Genomic DNA, 23,558 nt, shown 5'->3' with positions numbered 1-23,558 from the left:
GGTTTCAATATGGCATAAGGTAGACATACATACCAATAAAACAGAATAGAGAGTTCAGAAACAGGTACATTACTTTTAATGGCAAAAACCGCAATTACTTTTGCACCAACCTACTATTTTTAGAAAATGATGCTGTATCTATGCACATGCAGGGAAATATATATGTGTGTGTGTATATATATATACACACACCATTATCTTATGCCTTACCAAAAATCTATTTGATACAGACCACACACACACACACACACACACACTCACAAATGCTAGAAACATAAGACTCCTATATAATAAACTTAGAAGAGTATTTTCACCACCTGGGAGTTATACACAAATCTTTAATTTTTAAAATAAGATGTACATACAAACATACATACATAACACTAACAATAAAAAATAAAAAAAAATAAATTGTACCACATTGCAATTTTTAAAAAATGTTCATCTAAAGACACCATGAAATAATTAGGCAAGTCATAGACTGGTAGACATATTAATAATTAATATACAGCACTCCTTCCTTCTCTGTGGTTTAGTTTTCTGTGGCTTCAGTTACCTGCAGCAAACCATAGTCCAAAAATATTAAGTGGAATAGTCTAGAAAAAAATTTTGCAAGTTTTAAAGTGCACATCATTCTGAGTAGCATAATGAAATATTGTGCTATGTCACTCAATTCCCCCAGAATGTGAATTATCCCTTTTTTCAGCATAGCAACACTGTATATAGTACTCTTAGTCACTTAGTTGACATCTCTGTTATCGGATCATGGTATAACAGTGCTTGTATTCAAATATCTCTTATTTTACTTAATAATGGCCCCAAAGAGCAAGAGTGGTGATGCTGACATAATTGTTCCATTTTATTACTAGTTGTTATTGTTAATCTCTTACTGTGTCTAAATTATAAACTTATCTTTGTCACAAGTATGTATGTATAGTAAATATATATATATACATGGCTCAGTAATACCTATGGTTTCAGGCATGAAGTGGCAGTCTTGGAACATATCTCCCTCGGATTAAGGGGGACTACTGTATCTGACAAAGGACTAATGGCTTTGTTACAGTTTCTCAGTAGAGCATTCCTGTCTTTTTAGAGATCCAAAAAGAAAGAGGCAGGTTGCTTCTAAATAATATAAAGGGTTTATTTTAGTGAAAAGAGTATGGGTTTTATATCATATAGCATGCATTTGAATCCTATTTCTTTCATTACCTAAGTCAGTTAAATTTGGGCAGAGGGTCTAATTTCTCTGCAACTCAAACTTATCAGCTACTAATATAAAATAAGGAGGATAATATTTTCTTCATGTGATTTTTTTTCATGAGACATAAGATTAAATAAATGATGCAGGTTAATAAATAAAGCTAGTATTCATTTGGGGCTTGCTACATGCAAGGCATTATTTTAAACACTTTCTATTCTGATTTAATTATAGCAAATAATTATCTTGACTTTCAGTTAATATTGGTTTCACAAAATCACATAACAATAGAGACTTTCAATGAAGCTGAAAGCTTATTCTTTAGTACCACGGGTACCAAGAATCACAGAGAGAGAGTGAAATTATATAAAATTAAAACGTTTTATTCCAATGCCTAGAAATGTTCTCATGTTTCTTTAGAGTCATGATTATGTTAATAAAACTGCCCACTGGCAAATGAAAAAAAAAAGAAAAGAAAAAGTATCCTTTTCAAATTAGTAAACACACATTACTAATGCCAGCAATGGAAAACTAGCAGTTTTCACTGTCGACTCCACAAATATTAAACAATAATAGAAGAATATTATGAACAACCTTTGTAAAAGAATTTAATAATTTAGAGAAATTGAGCCAATTCCTGGAAAATTACTGATGACCATAATTTACCTTAGATGAAGTAGATAACTTGAATAATCCTAGAACTATTAAAAATATTTAAATAATAGTGTATAACCTGAAAAGAGAGAGAGAGAGAGAGAGAAATATCCAGGTTCCATTGGTTTCACTGGCAAGTTATTCCAAACATGTAAAGAAGAAATATTCAAAAAATCTTATCAAGCTAGTTTTAGAACACAACTCTCAAAATTTGATTAAGAAAATCTGCAAGAAGAACGTAAAGATAACATCATAATTCACAGTGAAAATTGAAAGCTTTTTTCCTAAGATCAAGAGTAATACAAATACTTTTCTTACCACTTCAATTCACCCTTTCCTGGAGGTTCTAGCCAGTGGAATAAAGCAAGAAAATAAAAGTCATATAGTGTGGTCAGGCAGAACTAAAAATCCCCCTGTTCACAGCTGACATAATTATGCACAATATTCAAGAATTATTTTAAAATCAACAAAATATACTTCCTAGAATTAATAAGTGAGTTTATGCAGATCTTAGGATATGAGACAAACACATAAAATCAATTGTGTTTGTGTATATTAGCAGGGCACAAAAGGAAACATAATTTTTAAAAAATCCCTTAATATTACTCCCAAAGCAAAATACTTAAATGTAAATCCAAATAAAAAAGAAAGAAAGAAAGAAAGAAAGAAAGAAAGAAAGAAAGAAAGAAAGAAAGAAAGAGAAAGAAAGAAAGAAAGAAAAACAAAGAAAGAAATTCTGTAGAATTTGCCATTGACAGCTGATTCCAAAATTTACATGGAAACACTAAGGAACTACAACAGCTCAAACAATTTTGAAAAAGAATAATAAAGTTGGAGAAATCACATTACCTGGCTTTTCTAGTTACTACCTAAAGAAAGAGCAGTAGAAAGAAAATTAATTTTTAAATACAGCTCTACTATTGCTAAGTTTAAAAAGGTAAATATTGTGTGCAGCTTTAAAACATTTCAATGATCCCTATTTTAATAGTTTACCTTTTGTTAAAAAAATAAAATACTAAGTTGGTTACCTGTATTAGATTTTTTAAAAAGTAAATAAAGCCTACACTTGCCTAATTCTTACAAATAGTTCTTACAATTTTCATTATAACACAAAATATTTTTGAAAATTATTTAATAAGTTTTCTATTTACAATAATGCTGAGACCAGCTCGGTTGGGGAGATCCTAATCCAGCAGTGCTAGAGGAATTAAAGACATACAAACACAAAAACATAGAGGTGTGAAGTGGGAACGCAGGGTTCTCACAGCCTTCAGAGCTGAGACCCCCAAACAGAGATTTACTCACATACTTATTAACAGCAAACCAGTCATTAGCATTGTTTCTATAGATATTAAATTAACTAAAAGTATCCCTTATGGGAAATGAAGGGATGGGCCTAATTAAAGGAATAGGTTGGGCTAGTTAACTGCAGCAGGAACACACCCTTAAGGCACAGATCACTCATGCTATTGTTTGTGGCTTAAGAATGCCTCTAAGTGGTTTTCCACCTTGGGTGGACCAGGTTTTCTTTGCCCTCATTCCCATAAACCCACAACCTTCCAGTGTGGGTGTTAAGGCCATTTTGAACATGTTACAGTGCTGCAGAGATTTTGTTTATGGCCAGTCTTGGGGTCAGTTTATGGCCAGATTTTGGGGGCTTGCTCCCAACAATTAATATGACAATATGACTAAAATTATCATGAGATAATATTTTGTTGGAGGTAAAATAGGGATTAAATCAATATCATCAATATCTAAAGCCCTCACCCCTTGAAAAAGTGAAAAAAAAAAAAAAAAAACAGTGAAGGCCAGGATGTTTGTATTTGTGAAGAATCAAAGATAATTCTGACTGCAGACTCTGAGGGAGATTTCTGATTCCCAAGCCAGTAGTCTTTTCCTTGTATTCTGATGGATCCTAAAGACATTAATGATTTCTGTTCATTTTCATTGCATTAGTCTCAGGTAATAAGAAAAGTTTCAGGAAGCAAAAGTATAAATCTTCAGTGAGTCATATATTGAGTATTGTATTAATTTTTAAGTGTTCTAAATGATGCACTTGTGACATACATAAGTCAGATAAGAAGCAATTCTAACTAAATTAATTTTGAGGATCTAAAGTTATCTCAACAGTAATAATTCCCAGAATATATTTCAGGAGACTTAGTAAATCATGAAGACTATGGTTTTATTTTGTCCTAATTTTGTCACATCTGTCCTGATTGTTGACTGAGAAAGTTGAAGGTGTTTGTTCCATTAATGAAGCAACTTAAATATATATTTTGATATATATAAATATGCATGATAGAGACCAACCACAAAATGTAGTGTTGCAAAATTCTAGTCTGCTTTTCTCCCTCATATTCTTAACATTGTCTTGTATACACAGATTTTTCACAATGCTAAACAGATTTTAGGATATTAATACTCAAGTAACACAAAACAAACCACTATTTATTGGATGTTAATCCTAAGAAATCAGTCAAACATCTTGACATTTAATTTTATAGTAAATATGTGAATACCACCTTGAAACCACTTGTTTTGTTGTTAGACACTGAGGGGTTTTGTCAAGAGATTAAATATTAATATTTGACATATGTGGGTATCAGAGTTACTACTGACTGCTCTTCATTTTTATGTGGAAAATATTTCCCATTATATCTGGACATTTGGATCCTCAGGCTTTCTACAAATTATCTTTCGCTTAATCTCCTGCATCTTAATTATTTTCATTATTTAGTGTTCTACATATGTAGTTGAAATTATACACATTAACTGTTTAGTGTTATCAATAAATTTTCATATATCTGGCCACCTAAACATGAATTTGTTTTATAATGTAGACTTCATTATATGACCCATGATTTTCTAGATGTTTTTATGTATGCTTCCAGACAACCATTACTGTATCTAGTAAATTCTGGATAATTGTCTCAAAATCACTATCACATGAAATATGTATTTGTTCATGTACCAACAGAAGTTAAATAATTACAATACAACATATTTAATTTCCCTATATAATATAGCTCATAAAATTTATTCTTTCATCAAAATGAAATTCCTTTTAAAAATGAATTAAAAACAAAAGTACATAAGTGTGTTTTTATTGTTTTAAAAATTGATGTTCTAACACAATAAACTTAAATCTCTGATGATTAAGGCTTTTTAATCTGATTTTGCCCTTTACAGGAAGGCCAAACTCAAATTAAACATTTGAATTTGAGATAAACTTGTATTTTCTCTTTGAAATGCCTGAATTTAAACCTCAAATATCTGACTATCTGACTTCAGACAAATGGTACAAAAGAGGTTTATTTCGCTTAAGGATCCTTATCATGTTACTAAAGACTACTACAATCTCTATTATTCTGTTCTTTCCTTCTATAGTAATTGCAATTTTAAAATATTTATTTAAATGGATTTTAGAATGACAGTGTACACTTGAAGAGGTTTTTTCTGTTTTAAAGGTGTATATGATATAAATTTCAATTACAAAATACTCAGCTTTTCCTAGTTGGAAATTTACAGAAATGCTACTAACGTTTAACATTATTCCTTTAAAAATTGGTCTTTTTGGCCATTATAAATATACTTTAAAAAGTATAAAATATAGTAGAATATGCATTTTTAGTTATAATGATTGGGTTAGATATACATTTAAAAATTGGTAATAAAAACATTTTGGAGTTCATTATTGGTAATCTTTGAAGTATAAATTTGTCAAAAATTAAAAATACATCTGCATGAATGATACAGTGACATTATATTTGTTATAAAGCCAATGTGTTTGTGAAATCTGCAGAGCTACATAATTATGTCATTTACAAGTATAAAGAACAATAATGAAACTGGATAGGTCAGATAGACATTTAAAAGTCATAATATGTAGAGAAGGGACTACACATAGTTACATAGAGTTTTAGGTACCATTCTATACTGCATATTTTCTAACTTGTTAATGTCTATCAGGATATAGTACAAGAACTAAAAATGTTGCTCCTGGTATCATCTTGTAAAATTAAAACGTTTTATATCAATGCCTAGAAATGTCTTCATGTTTCTTTAGACTCACGATTATGTTAATAAAACTGCCCACTAGCAAATGAAAAAAAAAAAAAAAGAAAGAAAGAAAAGAAAAAAGCATTATTTTCAAAAGTCCATGGGACATTTACCTTAATAAGGCAATAAGGTAAGTCTTAACAGATTTCAGAGCATTGAAATAATTCAGAACTTATTGTCTGACTACAGCAGAGGTAACTTAGAAACTAAAAAAAACACAAAACATACATATATGCATGCATACATACTACCTACATATTTATGTATGTTATTTTAAGTGTTCGTTGGCGAAATCCAACAAGAAGTCACTCGTCAAAAGGAATATGGAAGATGCGGTTCTGGAGAATGGATAGGGAGCTGTGGAACTCTTGGCAACGAGCAGCATAACAGCATTCCACCTTATCACTGCCTAAATCTTCTGAGAGAATTTATCATTGTTTTACATGAGATTAGAGAATTAAGCCCCTTTACTATACATTCATTCTGAAAATGTAGATAATTGAATTCAAAATACTTGATTTGAATAATTGTCACTATTTCCATTATATTCTCTCTAGAAAAGCTTTTTGCAATTTTAAACAAAAGACATATTTATTACATTAGGAAATGATATGCAGATTATACATCCATATTAAGTTATGTTCATATCAAGAACAGAGCATGTTCAAATATTCATGTCTATTCCCGGAATGAAAAACTAATAAATTTGCTCTAGTTACCATTGCTTTAAATAACAAAACCCCTATTGTAATAATAAGAGGCTCAGAATTTTCTATTAAATGATAATTTCAATGAAACACTTTATCATTAAATATTAACACTGCAAATTATTAAACTATAATTACTATAGTTTAGTAGTGAACTATGATAGTGAAAATTTCATAATTTTTCTTTATAATTTCCCCATAGACAATTAGTTTTTATCTCAGTGACTAACCTAACAAACAACCATTCTGATTAACCACTTGAACAGAAACAGTTTTAAATCATGAAAACTAAAGCAAAATGAAGAGAAGCAAGAAATCTTAATAGGAACCACATAATATATCTAAACTCAATTGAGAAGTGACAAAGATATATTTAATATACCGTACATTCAAAGAACTGAAAGAAATTTAAGGAGCTCATTTCTTCCTTTCACTTTCTTACTGTCTCATCTCATAATATAACTAAAAAATTAAGTATCTACACAGTAATTGTGATGACCTAAGTTTTAAAGTTCTATTGTATAATCTATGGTTTAATCTCATTCATTAAATGACTTTTGTTGAGACATTGAAAAATTATACAGCAGCTTTTACATGCAAATGCTTGAAATTCTTATTTCTAAAACACAATATGTGTTTTTCTTTCCAAATCAATGGTAGACTGAATAAAGAATATGTGGTATATGTACACCCTGGAATACTACAGAGCTATAAAAAAGAAGATCCTGTCCTTTGCAGGGATATGGATGAAGCTGGAAGTCATTATTCTTAGTAAACTAATGCAGGAACAGAAAACCAGACACTGTATGTTCTCACTTATAAATGGGAGCTAAATGATGAGAACACACAGACACAAGGAGAGGAACAGCAGACACTGCGGCCTACAGGGTGGGAGGAGAAAGAGGAGCAGAAAAAATAACTATTGGTTACTGGGCTTAGCACTTGACTGACAAAATAATCTGTACAACAAACCCCCATGATGTGAGTTGACCTACATCACAAACCTGCATGTGTACCCTGATCCTAAAATCAAAGTTTAAAAAACAATGGCAACAAATACTTTCTTTGGCTCACAATTCTGATGACTGGCAAGTTTAAGATTGGGCATCTGTACCTGGGGAGAGCCTCAAGCTGCTTCCTTTTGTGGTGGAAGGTAAAGGGGATCCAGCATGTGCAGTTCACAGGGAAGGAATGGAAGCAAGAGAAAGGGGAAGGTGCCATGCTCTTTTTAAAAACCAGCTACAATGGTACTAATAAAGGGAGAGCTCACTCACCCCTGAAGGAGGAAATTAATCTATTCCTGAAGGATCCACTCCCATGACCATCACACCTCCCATTAAGCCCTACTTCCAATATTGGGGATCAAATTTCAACATGAAGTTGGAGAGGACAAACATCCAAACCATACCAATATCCAAAAGTTGAAATTGTGGATTAATTTTCCATTTATTATCATGTAAAACCCCTAAAGTGATGAATAATTTTCATCTGCCTTCAACACATATTCTAAATTTCCTTTTTCCCCTTGACCAACTCTTCTGTTAGACTATGTAAAACAAGTGGGCTGATGGGGTGACCCCAACTTTCATCCTTGAGGGATCTTAGTATCTGGTCACCGTTTTTTAACAGTTTTTGTGATTTCAGAACTTGTACTGGGCAAGTGTATCAAGAAATTCCCCAGGGCATCCATTAAGTAGCAGCAGACTTACTGCCTCATAAAATTCAGGGTCATTTATTTCTGGCAGTGTTGTAACTTTGCCTGCTGTTGAACAGGTGCACGGAACTTAAAGTGAATAGTATCATTCAGAGTTTCAAATTTAGTAGAACTCTTACTGTGTTACATGTTGAAAGCATTCTTCTCTCTGGAAATAGGACTTCTCAAATGAAAGACAGGTAAACAGGAAAGAATAAATTTCCCAAATTACAAATTGATAACTTGGAGTGATCATGAGTGAGAACACCAACCCTTGGTCTTGAATCAATGTGTGCTTATTGAGGACACAGTACCATATAATGGCCCTGAGTGGTAAGTGACATATGCGAGTCTGGACTAGTTGCTTGTGAAGCTCATTTGTCCTCTCTAGACTTTTTTGAGCCTGATCACAAATATGTAATGCCCATTTTTTTCATGCTTATAAAAGCTTATTGCTGCTTATGTCTTCTGACTTGGTAAGTCTTCAGTTGGTTAGCTTACAATGGGCAGTTATGGCCATATGGTCAGTTAACTCATGGTTAGATGCCTGTCTCTGTCAAGACTCAGTAACATGCAGGGCTGTGTTATTTGGATGATACACATTTCCCTTCGGTATTTAGCATGGCCTTTCTCCAGAAACATAGAGGTCTAGGGCACAGTTTTTTAATGGCACTTATCAGATGTTTCAGATGGTAACTTTACAACAAATACTTCTAGTAAGTACCATAAGATATTCTTAATTGTATGGCCCAAATAGCAGTACTGCTTATACAACGTTTTGGACTGGTACAGAACCCTCTTACTGTTGTGGGTTTAATATAGATCTATTAGTTTCCCACATCACTCAGTAAATAGATCAAAGCCACATGTTAACTCTAAAGCCAAACAAACCTACTAATCATATGTCTTTTTTAGAAGGAGTAGAGTGTTGAAGTATTAATAATTCATCTTTCAATTTGGAAAACAGGTCCAAAATGTCCCAAACTACTAAATCCTAATAATTTTGCCGAAGCATAGACTCCTGAATGTTTTGAAGTTTCGTCTCCTACCCTCTGGAGTGCATGTGTTACCAAGGTTCCCAGAGTACTTGTGACTTCATACTCATAAGGTCCAATAAATTTAATATTCAAGAAAATGTATAGATAACCAATGTTCCATTAGACTATATTGTGTCAGAGATTAGGTGAATTAACGAAGCCCAAAGGCAAGACCATGAATGTATAGGTTGTCCATTCCAAGTAAATGTAAACTGCTGGTTTTCCATCCCAAAGAATATTGAAAATAACATATTTTTCAAATTAAAAGCCATGTAACATTTACCAGAGGCAATGTTGATGTGCTCTAGTAAATATACCACAACCAGCCTTGCAGTTGTAACCTCTTGGTTGAATCTGTGATAGCCCATTCTCATCTGCTACAGTACACTCAATCTTGAAAGGGACCTAACTGGTAAATTAAATAGGATGATGATGGAAACCACTACTCTTGCATTCTCTATGACTTTGAGGGTAGTAGTAATCTGTATCATTCCTGTTGGGATGCAATCTTGTTTTGATTTGCTCTCTTGGCTTGAGCCACAGACAAAACCCCTCAGACACCAAGTTAAAGAAGGAAGGGCTTTATTCAGCTGGGAGCATCGGCAAGATTCAGGGCTCAAAAACTGAGCTCCCTGAGTGAGCAATTCCTGTCCCTCTTAAGGGCTTAAAACTCTAAGGGGGTCTGTGTGAGAGGGTCGTGATTGATTGAGCAAACAGCGGGTATGTGACTGGGGACTGCATGCACTGGTAATTAGATCGGAACAGAACAGGACAGGGATTTTCACAGTGCTTTTCCATACAATGTCTGTAATCTATAGATAACAGAACCAATTAGGTCAGGGGTCGATCTTTAACTACCAGGCCCAGGGTGTGGCACCAGGCTGTCTGCTTGTGGATTTCATTTCTGCCTTTTAGTTTTTACTTCTTCTTTCTTTGGAAGTAGAAATTGGGCATAAGACAATATGAGGGATAGTCTCCTTCCTTAGCTTGAGGTTGCTCGTTCACCTTTCCATAATTCTTTTTTCCTCCTAGATCTTTGCTCTGTGGAGGAAATACAGCTTTTGTACACTTTCGGTTTTCATGTGCCAATGTTTTTAGCTATTTTCAAGTTAGCTAGAAAATAACCTAATTTGCCTCCCAGTTGAGCTACAAACTTCTCAATACTGTTAAAAGACCAAATCAACTCAGAAAATATATTTCAAAAAATGTTGAATGCCTTTGAATCACGTCCCAACATAACTGAAATTCAGTTTATTTACTTACATCAATATTTTTCAAAACTTTTGCTTTATTCTAAAATATAAACACTATGCAGATCTTACATAAAATGTTTATCTTCACATGCCACACCAAAGAGAGGGCTCCAGCATAAGGTTTAGTTACTTATCTGCAATTTTTATAGAGAGATAGTGGAGAAATCTAACTGTATAGCTCTCAGTGTCACAGATTGTGGCTCATTAGCATGACTGAAAATTTTATTTTCAATCACAATAGTCACATGTAGTCAGAAGCAAAAGAAGAGTTTTAATAGAAAATTACTGTAATTCCATTAATCTTTCTTTCATAATTTAAATGCTTTGCCCAAATTTTTTAAAAATAAAATCCCTCAGAACTGCAAATTAGTTGATTTCTTCCCTTTTTTATTCGGGATATTGCATCTGATTTTTTTAATGAATTTGACTTTGTGAAAAACAAATTTTAATTAATTAGCAGCTAGGGAAAAAATACTTGTAATTGTATTTTCACAAAGATTTACATGTAGCAAAGATGGTAACACTCAGTATGACCTAAAAAATGCCATTCTGCTGACATTCCTGTCAAAATTTGCTCTTTGGAAATTTACATGTATGAAAATGTGTTAAGTAGTGCTCCAGTAGCATCACAGAGATCTACTGTAAGCCATGGCTCTATATTATTTTAAAGTTCTGAAAATATCAAAGAAATGTACTATATACCTTATTATCTGATTTAAAAATTTTCTATTAAGATCATGATATTCAGGGTTATGAAAATTTAACAGTGCAAAGATGTAAACATATAAATATTATTATTTAAAAATGTTAATTTTTTTGTGTTGATACTTGTTTATGTGTTTCAGCGGAGGAGGCTAGATAACAATTATTTGGTCTGCACTAACTTTATGGTACTTTACAACAGAAATTTACAATGAAGAAGTAAATAAACTGTGAGGAAACAGCCAACAAACTGTTCTAGTCCTGGCCTGTACTTTAAAAACATGTTTTTTTAAAGCAAAGTGTGTCTGTGATATTGCAATTCAATGGAAAGGTATTTTTTTAAGAAACCACTGTTTGGCTAATCTAAATCTCACTTTAAAAACCAGCCCAAAAATAATAAAATGACTAAACTGCCAAAAGAAATTTAATCTTAAAGAACATGTTTTATCACAGTTTTGTGGATTAGGAATACCACCTAGTGGTCAAAAAATATTTATGCTACCCTGATCCTTCTTTAATGTAGATGCTTCATATCTGCTTGTTTCTCATTAATTTTATTCCTCTGGAGCGTATTTTTATTTTTATTTTTTGTAATTTTAGAGTTTTGACTTTCAAAGGAAAACTATGCTAAACCCATGGTAACATATTTACCTAAAAAGAAAATGGCAAAACTATATCAGAATATATGAAAACAGTGTACAGCTTTAGGTACTTCTGGTTTACATAAAGAAATTTTGAGAAAAATGAAATGTTCAAGAGAGCAACAACCTGACAAAAATGTACTAAAATGTAAGTGTAATCTATTATTCAGTATTTTGAAACATGGAATGAATAGGAGCTTAACATGGATTATCATCAAGGTTCATAAATATCTCTATGATAATCTAAATTACTAACTGACCCTAAATTTATTGCCCTCTACACAAATATGAATAGTTATCTACTTCAGATACATAGAGACCATTGTAGGCTGAATAATAGCTCTCAAATATATTCACATCCTATTTCTAGGAACCTGTGAATGTTACTTTATATGGCAAAAGGGACTTTGCAGATGTGAATAAATTAAGGATTATGAAATAGGGAGATTATCCTGGGTTATTTAGTGGACCTGGATTATTCTAGAAGGTAAACAGGAGGAGTAAAGTCAGAAGAGACAGCTGCCTAATGAAAGAAGGAGAAATTGGAGTAATGGGCTTTGAAGATGGAGGAAAGGCTAGAGGATTACAAACCATGAAATACAGGTGGTTGCTTGATGCTAAAAAAGACAGGGAAACAGACTCCTGGGTCCAAGACTCCTGAAAGAGCTAGTCCTGCAGATACCTTGACTTACCAGATATGGTTTGGCTGTGTCCCCACCCAAATCTCATCTTGGATTATAATCCGGGTTGCAATCCCCAGGTGTTGAGGGAGGTACCTGGTGGGGAGCGATTGGATCCATGGGGTTATTTTCCCCCATGCTGTTCTCTTGATAATGAGGGAGTTCTCACGAGAGCTAATGGTTTTCTAAGGGGCTCTTCCTCCTTTGATCTCTTTTGCTTGCCACCATGTAAGACATGCCTGCTTCCTCTTCTGCCATGATTTTAAGTTTCCTGAGGCCTCCCAAGCCATGTGGAGCTGTGAGTCAATTAAACCTCCTTTGTTTATAAATTACCCGGTCTCAGGTATTATCTTTATAGCAGTGCAGAAACGGACTAATACACCTTTTTAAACTGACTTCAAACTTCTGGCCTTCAGAACAGTAAGGTAATAAATTTGTGTGGTTTAGACTAGTGAATTTGTGGTAATTTGCTACAATAGGAATAGAAACTTAGACAGATACTTTGCTGCAAATCATGAGGTCAGTCTTTGTAGAGCAGTGACGGTTTTCATTATAGTTGAAATAGTCCTGTGATTTCACCAAGAATTTTTATGCTGCACATATTTACTGTTTAGTCATTAGCGTTTTATGATAAGAAAAAATGTCTATCAAGGAATTTTACCAAAAAGTTATTCATTTTGAAATCCTAGTTCTCTATTAGTGTAGCTTATTAGAAAAGTTTTGACAGAATTTTCCACTGAATTCTTTCTTAGTATTAGTTAGTTCATTAAAGGTCTTCATTAACTGTACTGCCAAATACTTTGCCAGCATGTTTTCACCAGAAAAAAACTCACGGGCTCTGGTCCCACTGTGCATGTCAGGAATATCAATTTTTATCCTTCCTTTATTGTATTCTGGAGTCCTTCTTGTTAAAAAGTGCCCACATTAAACAGAGTTAATCAGTAGAGGTTTCAGGAAACCCTACACTGCAAAGAGCACCAGGGCACTGCAAATGTTTACAAGAATTCCTACGTAGGGTAAATTGGGAGGTCCTATGACATGGTTTCTCAAAAGACACAAGAAGCCTATAAATACACACACACCACCACCACTTTTGGAACCTAAATCCCTTGAAACAATTTCCTATTTGTATACCTCTTACCAGACTACTTGATATCCTGTTTTGGGGGCATAGGGGAGGCTAATTTTGGTAATATGTTATTACTTGCAGTGATTTGTCAGGTTGAGCAATTGGAGATTGCTTAATTTAAGTGGCACCTCTCCCTCAAAGAATTTCTAAAACGGCACTGTTGGGCCTTCCTAGAAGGAGCAAGGATATACAGACATCTGTTTCACTCGTGGGAAAATTGAGAACTTTTGTTTTTTTCAATGTCTAGTGTTTGAACTCATGGAAGGAGAAATCCTCTTTCTATAGGTTTGCCAGCCCATCTATCCATCCATTTATTCATCCATCCATCCATCCATCCATCCATCCATCCACCCATCCATTCATTTAGCTATTCCTTCACTTATTTAATAAATGTTTATTATGTTTTAAGAAATTTGATTCTCTGGACATACACCAGGTTTTCTAAGTATATTATAATTTCCAGGGTTTCCTTCTCTACTAAGCCTCAGAAAATCATACATGAAATATATGACCTTTTACACTAGTTGGTAAGGAGATAGACAAGTTAAAGGTGGTAGCTTTATAGCTTATTTTGTACTATTAAACTTCATTAAATGAAAATTATTTTTATAAAGAAAATTATTTTTATTCCAATTTGGATACAAATAAATATATAAATACAATTTTTTCATCTTAAAATTCAAAATATATGATGTTATATATGGTCATTATTCATTCAGCTCAAATTTTATTGATTATAATATTATGCAAGAAATGCTGGCCTACAATGTTAAAGAACTAATTGGCATTTCTCTTTTCATATGAGCTGAAAAATTTGAATAGGGGAGACTATTCAAAGCTTGGCCCAGATACAGCAAAAAGATAGAGAAATAGGCGATAGGGGAGACTATTTTGTATTTGTATTTTGTATTAGCACCATTTTCTTATGGTGGCTCACCAGGGGAATTCTGAACTAAACTGAGGGTTCCTTGCAATCAAAATGAAAAAATATTTATTTAGAATAAAAGCCAGAGTTATTTAGTAGGGCACATATTCTTATTAAATACTGTCTAAACTGTATAGTCTTTATAAATAAATTAATATCCTGTTGATGCTGTATGTTTGTCTTCAAGTAAGTAAGCAGAAATTTAGCCATAGTTATTGCTAGTGGGAAGGGTCTGAATTATTTCCTCTCCTACCTTCCACAGAACTAGTGATTATCTCTCTAAGCAGATGAGCAGAGAAAATGAAGAAAGAAAATAACATTAAAATGTATTTGTCTCTTCTCTCTTTTCAATATTTGTTGACTATTAAGACTTTCTGACATCAAAGGTTATAAAAGTTTGCTTTTCATATCTGTTGTAACCACTAGATGGCAATATAATGCAAAACATAAAAATACATTGTCAACGCTCTCTAGATTTGCTTATCGTCACAGATACAGTCTAACAAGTATTTTCCGTGATTCTCTGAAATTTGTCTATAATACCAAAATTAGATCCTATAATCCATGCACCTATATTTGTATCATTTTTATTTCTCTGTTCACATCCTTGAAATTATGAATTGTGTAAGAAACACTATCTGCCTTATACTCCTAAATATGTTTATTTATATACAATCACAACAAAAAGTTATACTAATGGTAACTTTAAAATGCCATATAAAGTGATGTAATAAAGATTATTGGAATGTGTAAAGATAACTTATAGGTTCTTTTTTCCAGTACTATCAGAAAATGAAGTTGTGATTTTTAGTGTTTAAGAGAGTAATAATTTAAGACTACTTTCCAAGACAATTAAAACGCTATAAAAATATTCTGTATTTTTATCTCATCTTTGATTATTCTAAAGGAGGTCCATTTGAATTAGGCCCCAGGATTTATAATGCCTCAAAGTAACTGAGGACCAAAGATTAACTCCACAGTCAAAGAACGCGAAACTTTTAAATATACTGACATTAGGCCTGGCGCAGTGGCTCATGACTGTAGTCCCAGCACTTTGGAAGGCCAAGGAGGGTGGATCACGAGGTCAGGAGTTTGAGACCAGCCTGGCCAATATGGTGAAATCCCGTCTCTACTAAAAAAATACAAAAATTAGCTGACATGGTGGCACTCGCCTGTAGTCCCAGCTGCTCGGGAGGCTGAGGCAGGAGAATAGCTTGAACCCAGGAGGCAGAGGTTGCAGTGAGCAGAGATAGTGCCACTGCACTCCAGCCTGGGTGACAGAGTGAGACTCCATCTCAAAAATAAATAAATAAACTGACATTAAGTTCCTTTATCTATAGCACAAATGTGTTTAAATAACCTGGTACTTATCAAAGTATCTTTAATTATTATTCTTTTAAATTTATATACCAATAGTCATTCTAATCTAGTTTCACCACCATAAAAGTATTGGAGATAAATTCTTGATCAATTATTGTGACGCTACTTTCTAAGACAGATGATATAATTTTACCTACAGAAAGCCCTAAAGATTCTACACAAAACATCACTTAAAATGAATAAACAAATTTAGTAAAGTAGCAGGATACAAAAATCAACACAAATAATTTGTGACCCTATACTTTAACAATGAACAATCCAAAAAGAAAATTAAGAAAACAATTCTATTTACAATAATACCAAAAAGAATAAATTACTTAAGAATTAACCAAAGAAGTGAAAGACTTGTACAATGAAAACTACAAAACACATATGAGAGAAATTAAAGAAGATGTTAATAAATGGAAAGATATCCTATATTAGTTAATTGGAAGACTTAAAATTGTTGAGATATCAATACTCCCCCAAACAATTTAAAGATTCATTACAATCTCTATCAAAATCTCGATACTGTTTTCTAAAGAAATAGAAAAATCAATCCTAAAATTAATATGTAACCTCAAAGGAACTCAAATCATAAAAATAATCTTGACAAAAAAGAACAAAATTGGATTACTCATACTTTCTGATTTCAAAACTTACTACAAAGCTACAGTAATCAAAACATTGTGGTACTGGCATAAAGACAGACTTATTGTCCATTGGAACAGATTAAAGATCCCAGAAATAAATTTTTGCATATATGGTCAAATTGAGAGGTGACAACGTGCTGGCAGCCCTCACTCACTCTCAGTGCCTCCTCCACCTCGGCATCAGCCTCCAATCTGGCCATGCTTGAGGAGCCCTTCAGCCCGCCACTGCGCTGTTGGGGCCCCTCTCTGCGGCTGGCCAAGGCTGGAGCTGGCTCCCTCTGCTCCATGGGAAGTGTAGAGGGAGAGGCCTGGGCGAACCGGGGCTGCAGTGCTCGCGGGCAGATGTAGTTCTGGGTGGGCACGAGCCCCACATTCTGCGTGGCCGGCTGGCACCTGCTGGGCTTGATCAGGGAAAGAGGACCGTCTGGGCTGCCAGAGTGCCCAGGCTGTGTGTCACAAAGTCCTGCAGCAGGTGCCGGTGAGAGGTGAAGCAAGTTGGGCTTCTGGGAAGGGTAGGGGACTTGGAGAACTTTTGCCTCTAGCTAAAGGTTTGTAAATGCACCCATCAGCACTCTGTGTCTAGCTAATCTGGTAGAGAACTGGCAGAAATTTGTGTCTAGCTAAAGGATTGTAAATGCACCAATCAGCACTCTGTGTCTAGCTAAAGGTTTGTAATCACACCAATCAGTGCTCTGTCCACATGGATCAATCAGGTCTCTATAAAATGGACCAATCAGCTCTCTGTAAAATGGACCAATCAGCAGGATGTGGGTGGGACCAGATAAGGCAATAAAAGCAGGCAACCTGAGCCAGCAGCAGCAACCTTGTGGGCCGCTTCCACGCTGTGGAAGTTTTGTTCTTTCGGTGTTAGCAATGAATCTTGCTGCTGCTCAGTCTTTGGGTCCACTCTGCCTTTATGAGCTGTAAGGCTCACTACAGCTTAGCTCCTGAAGCCAGTGAGACCACGAACCTATCTAAAGAATGAACAACTCCAGATGTGCCACTTTTAAGAGCTGTAACGCTCACCGCAAAGGTCTGCAGCTTCACTCCTGAAATCAGCAAGACCATGAACCCACCAGAAGGAAGAAACTCCAGACACACCATCTTTAAGAACTGTAACATTCACCATGAGGGTCCGTGGCTTCATTCTTGAAGTCAGCGAGACCAAGAACACACCAATTCCGGACACAAAATGACTTCCTCAGGGGTGCCAAGACCATTCGATAGTAAAAGAACACTCTTTTCAACAAGTGGTACGGGTAAAGAGATAATTTACGGAATGAAAAAATATCCAGCTTTACCAATCACAAGTCTCATAAGAGACTAACACCTGTAATATGTACAAGACTCTCAAAACAGCAACAAAAACCCCAATTCAAAAGTGGATGAAGGACTTAAACAGGTAGATATTTTAAAAAATCAAATATATTTCTATGAAGTGGTAACAAATTAAGTTATTGTTTATAAGAATAACAATATTATTTAGAAATAAATTTAACAAAACATTGCAAGAGCTCTATACAAAATTATCTTTTTTTACTTTTGAGCGAGATTAAAGGAGTGTTCGAAGAAAGATATGCCATGTATGTGGATTATAAAATTCAACATTTTGAAGTTGTTCATTTTTCTAAAATTGATCTACAGATTTAATGCAATCCTTATAAAAATCCTCACAGGTTTTGTTTGTATGTGTGGTATTTGACAAGCTAATTCCAAATTTTTAGTGGAATACAAGGGTAACAAAAATAAGTAACATTCTTGAAGAAGAAAAAAAGGAGGGTTTGTTTAATGAACTGTCAAGATTACTACTGAGTTATAGTAATTATGAGAGACTGATAATTGGACAGAAAATTGATCGATGCAACTAAGTATTACAAACTATAAACTAAGTAAGTGAACACTTAATTCATGATAAATTTGGGCACTTTAGAAGAGTAGGGAAGTAAAAGCCCTTCAATAAATAATTCTGGGGAAAAGGAACATTCATATGGAAAAAAAGAAAATTCATCCTTTCTCTACATTGATACCCAGATACTTCAATGTCAGTTTGGGATCTAAATAGGAAAGACAAAATACTAAAGCTCTTAGAAGATAACAAAATAAAAATTCACAAGATGGTGGATGATTTCTTAAAAACAAGAAGGTTTGGTTGAGTGCTGTGGCTCAGGCCTGTAATCCCAGCACTTTGGGAGGCTGAGGTGAGTGGATCCCTTGAGGTCAGGAATTCAAGACCAGCCTGGCCAACATGGCAAAACCCTGTCTCTACTAAAAATACAAAAAGTAGCCAGGCACAGTGGCACATAACTGTAATCCCAACTACTCGGGAGGGTGAGACAATAGAATTGCTTGAACATGGGAAGCGGAGGTTGCAGTGAGCCAAGATCATGACACTGTACTCCAGTCTGGGCAACAGAGCAATACTCCATCAAAAAAAAAAAAAAAGAAGAAGAAGAAGAAGAAGTATTAAACATTAAAAATATTTACAAATAGTTTTAAATATTTTACAAATACATGACTACATTAAAATTAAAATAAGTATTTCTTTTGAGTCACCATTATAAGAATGAAAGATGTCACAAATTAGATTAAGAATATGCTTATAGTGCATGTCATAAAGAGAGCATATATAGTTTTTTCTTATTGATTTCTAGGTAATTTTGTCACCTAGGAATTGTTGCAGGAAGTCAGGGATCACAAAAGGAGTGACCAACTGGCGCCATGGCAGAGGAACATAAATTATGAAGATTTCATTTTAATATGGACATGTATCGGTTCCCAAAATTAATACTTTTATAATTTCTTACGGCTGTTTTTACTTCCGTCTCTGAACATAAATTGTGAAGATTTCATGAACATTTATCAGTTTCCAAAATTAATACTCTTATGATTTCTTATGCCTGTCTTACTTTAATCTCTTAATCCTGTTATCTTCATAAGCTGAGGATGTATGTCACCTCAGGACCACTATTGTACAAATGTCTTGTAAAACATGTGTCTTTGAATAATATGAAATCAGTGTACCTTGAAAATGAATAGAATAACAACGATTTTAGGGAACAAGGGAAGACAACCATAAGGTCTGACTTCCTGCAGGGCTGGGCAAAAAGAGCCATATTTTCTTCTTGCAGAGAGTCTATAAATGGATGTGCAAGTAGAAGAGATATCGCTAAATTCTTTCCCTAGCAAGAAATACAATATTAAGACCCTAGGAAAAGAAATGCATTCCTAGGGGCAGGTCTATAAACAGCCACGCTGGGAGTGTCTGTCCTATGCAGTTCAGATAAGGACTGAGATACACCCTGGTCTCTTGCAGTACCCTCAGGCTTACTAGGATTGGAAAAAATCCCACCCTAGTAAATTTGAGGTCAGACCAGTTGTCTGCTCTCGAACCCCATTTTCTGTTATTTAAGATGTTTATCAAGACAATACATACACAGCTGAACATAGACCCATATCAGGAGTTTTTTACTTTGCCCTTTGCCTTGTGATCTTTATTGTCCCTTGAAGCATGTGATCTTTGTGACCTACTCCCTGTTCGTACACTGGCTCCCCTTTTGAAATCCCTAATAAAAACTTGCTGGTTTTGTGGCTCAGGTGGGCATCATGGACCTACCAATATGTGATGTCACCCCGGTGGCCCAGCTGTAAAATTCCTCTCTTTGTACTCTTTCTCTTTATTTCTCAGACTGGCCGACACTTAGGGAAAAATAGAAAAAACTTATGTTGAAATATTGGGGGCGGGTTTCCCCAGTAAAGAATCAAATAGATAAAAAAGATTTCACAACAGAACAACAGGCAAGAGACTTGAACAGGCACTTAAAAATAAGGATATTAAATGGACAATAAAGATATGAAAAAGTGTTCAACCTTATTAGTTATCAAGGAAATGCAAATTAAAACCAACATTCAACATCATTGTGTATACCTGAGAATGGCAAAAATTAAAAAGACTGACAGGTCTTTAATGAGACCATAGGTGAGGTTATAAAAGAATTCTCATACATTGGCAGTGAAATTATAAATTGTTGTAACGTCTTTACAAAGTAGTTCAGCTTTCTAGTAAAAAATAAAAAACAAAAATAATTAGTAACAACAACAACAATAAAACCCTAATGCCTGTGAAGGGAAGAATAAATAACATATATTATGAATTTCATTTAGTGATAAAAATAAATTAATTACGGTTACATATAAAAACATGGATGGGCCGGGTGTGGTGGCTCACTCCTGTAATCCCAGCACTTTGGGAGGTCAAGGTGGGAGGATTGCATGAGCCCAGGAGTTAGAGACCAGTTTGGTGAACATGGCAAAACCCAGTCTCTACAAAAAATTAGCCAGATGTGGTGGAGCATGCCTGTAATCCCAGCTACTTGGGAGGCTGAGGTGGGAGCAGCACTTGAGCCCGGGAGGGCAGGGCTGCAGTGAGCTGAGATCACACCACTGCATTTCAGCCTGTGCAACAGAGTGAAACTAAAATAGAAAGAAACTAAAGTGAAACTAAAATAGAAACTAAAATAGTGAATCTAAAGTAGAAAGAAAGAAAATAAAATGGATGAATCTCACAGATTAATATTGAACAAAAGAAGCCAAACACAGAAAAGTACATTGTACAAGATTCCATGTATAAGAAACGCAAAGCTAAAATATAGATAGGGTTTTATGAAACATAATTTGGTGATAAAAAAAATATGGATAAAAAAGATGAAAGTGACTACTAGGAAAACTCAGAACAATGGTTTTCCTTAAAAGAAAGTCTTGGATCGATACCAGGGCTTGGCAGTATTCTATTTCTTCAACTAGGTGATGGTTACACATGTGTTGGCTTTATAATAATTCATAAAGCTGTACTTTTAGACTTTATGCATGTTTATGTGTCATATTTTCCAATAAAATCTTCACAAATAAAAAATACATTTATGTTCATTTTGCACTTGTTTTGTATTTACTGAGGAAAATAAATAATCATCAATATCTCTACCAAAGATTTACCAAGATTTATAAAATGCTAATTCAAGTATATAAGATTTCTAAACTTGTAATTTATTTTATTTTATTTTAATATTTTATTTTCATAGGTTATTGGGGAACAGGTGGTGTTTGGTTGCATGAATAAGTTCTTTAGTGGTGGCTTGTGAGATTTTGGTGCACAAGTGGTGAATAAGTGACATTGTTTATGAGCAGTATCTTGAAGAAGTGATCACAATAGGCCTTGTGGCCTACTTCATCAGAGCATGCATTAAAAAAAGATGTTAATATTTCAGTAAACTATCGTTGCATGTAAATACACTGGACTAGGCAATACAATAAGTGTGTATACATTAATAATATTTTCTACTGAATTATTCTATTTAAACCTTGAGTGAAAATCCATTGAAAATATTTCATTTTCGCCGGGCGCGGTGGCTCACACCTGTAATCCCAGCACTTTGGGAGGCCGAGGCGGGCGGATCACGAGGTCAGGAGATCGAGACCATCCTGGCTAACACGGTGAAACCCCGTCTTTACTAAAAATACAAAAAAAAATTAGCTGGGCGTGGTGGTGCGTGCCTGTAGTCCCAGCTACTCGGAGGCTGAGGCAGGAGAATGGCGTGAACCCAGGAGGCGGAGCTTGCAGTGAGCCGAGATGGTGCTACTGCACTCCAGCCTGGGTGACAAAGTAAGACTCTGTCTCAAAAAAAAAAAAAAAAAAAAGAAAATATTTCATTTTCACATATGTATTTTGCTATCTTATATAAATATAGTCAATGACAGCTGACTTGATATATTTCAGACGACCCCAACCTAGAGATAAAAATTGGATCACTTTTATTGTTTCAGAAAAAAATCTTCAAAATATACCAAACTTCATATTTGATTCAATTTTCCATTTGATATTAAAAATTGAAATCTTACTTCACTTTCTGTCACTGAGCTATGGAAAGGAGAAAAGCCTTTTTTCCCACTCCCAAGTTTGCATAAATTTTCCTGCTGCCTTATCAAATCACAGATATTTCTTTCCTTTACATATTTGCGGCAGCGTTTCTAAGCCATGGGCCAGAGTATCAAGCTGTGTGATTCTACCTCTTGCTCATTTTATGAGTATGACCTTGGTACAGAGGCAGATTGCTTAGGTGCTGTTTGTTCTAGCTTTTAGTCACAGATGATGGAGGCGGCGAGTTTTACATCATTACCAATTACTCCTTTGGATTGATGCAGCATGCTGATTGCTTCAATAAGAGCTATAATAAGAATGATTCTCAGAAATTACCTATTTCCAAAAGCATAGGGATGACCTAGATTGCATTATAGCCCACCACAAAAAGATGGATATATTCCTTTCAAAGCGGTTGGCAACAGTGTTATGGACACTTTTCATCATTGCATTTTGCCGAAGGATTCAAGTAGAACTGTGTTCTTACTTCAAAGACTGTTTCGGTTTGCTGGGAAGAGAGAAAAATAAAATTCACAATAGTCTTGTATTAAATCATAGATTTTCTTTTTTTGAAGTTGTCATACTCCTTTGTAGTTCACATAAATGTCCAAATACATGTCGGTTCTTTGTCCATAAATATATAGAGATTCTGACTCTGGTCTCAGCATGTTTTCTTATTACATTATTTTTCAAACTAGGATGAGAAAAAAAAAACTGAACTAAAAATGGAAAGGTCATCAGTGGCTGGTGGAAAACAAATTAGTTTGGAATGGTTAGCAATTCTCCAGCTTAAAGCTTTTTTGAAAGTTTCCATTCAAAACACCCCCATTGCAAACTTTGACCTTAATAACTCTAAACTTATGACACAGAAACATGCGCACACTATTATGTAGGAAATGGATTTTCAAATTTTTATTGGAATAAGAGAGAGTACTTATTACAATATAATAA

Source organism: Chlorocebus sabaeus, chromosome 11 (genome assembly GCF_047675955.1).
Source record: "Chlorocebus sabaeus isolate Y175 chromosome 11, mChlSab1.0.hap1, whole genome shotgun sequence".
Classification (NCBI taxonomy): Eukaryota; Metazoa; Chordata; class Mammalia; order Primates; family Cercopithecidae; genus Chlorocebus; species Chlorocebus sabaeus.
Note: the sequence above shows the minus strand (reverse complement) of the source record.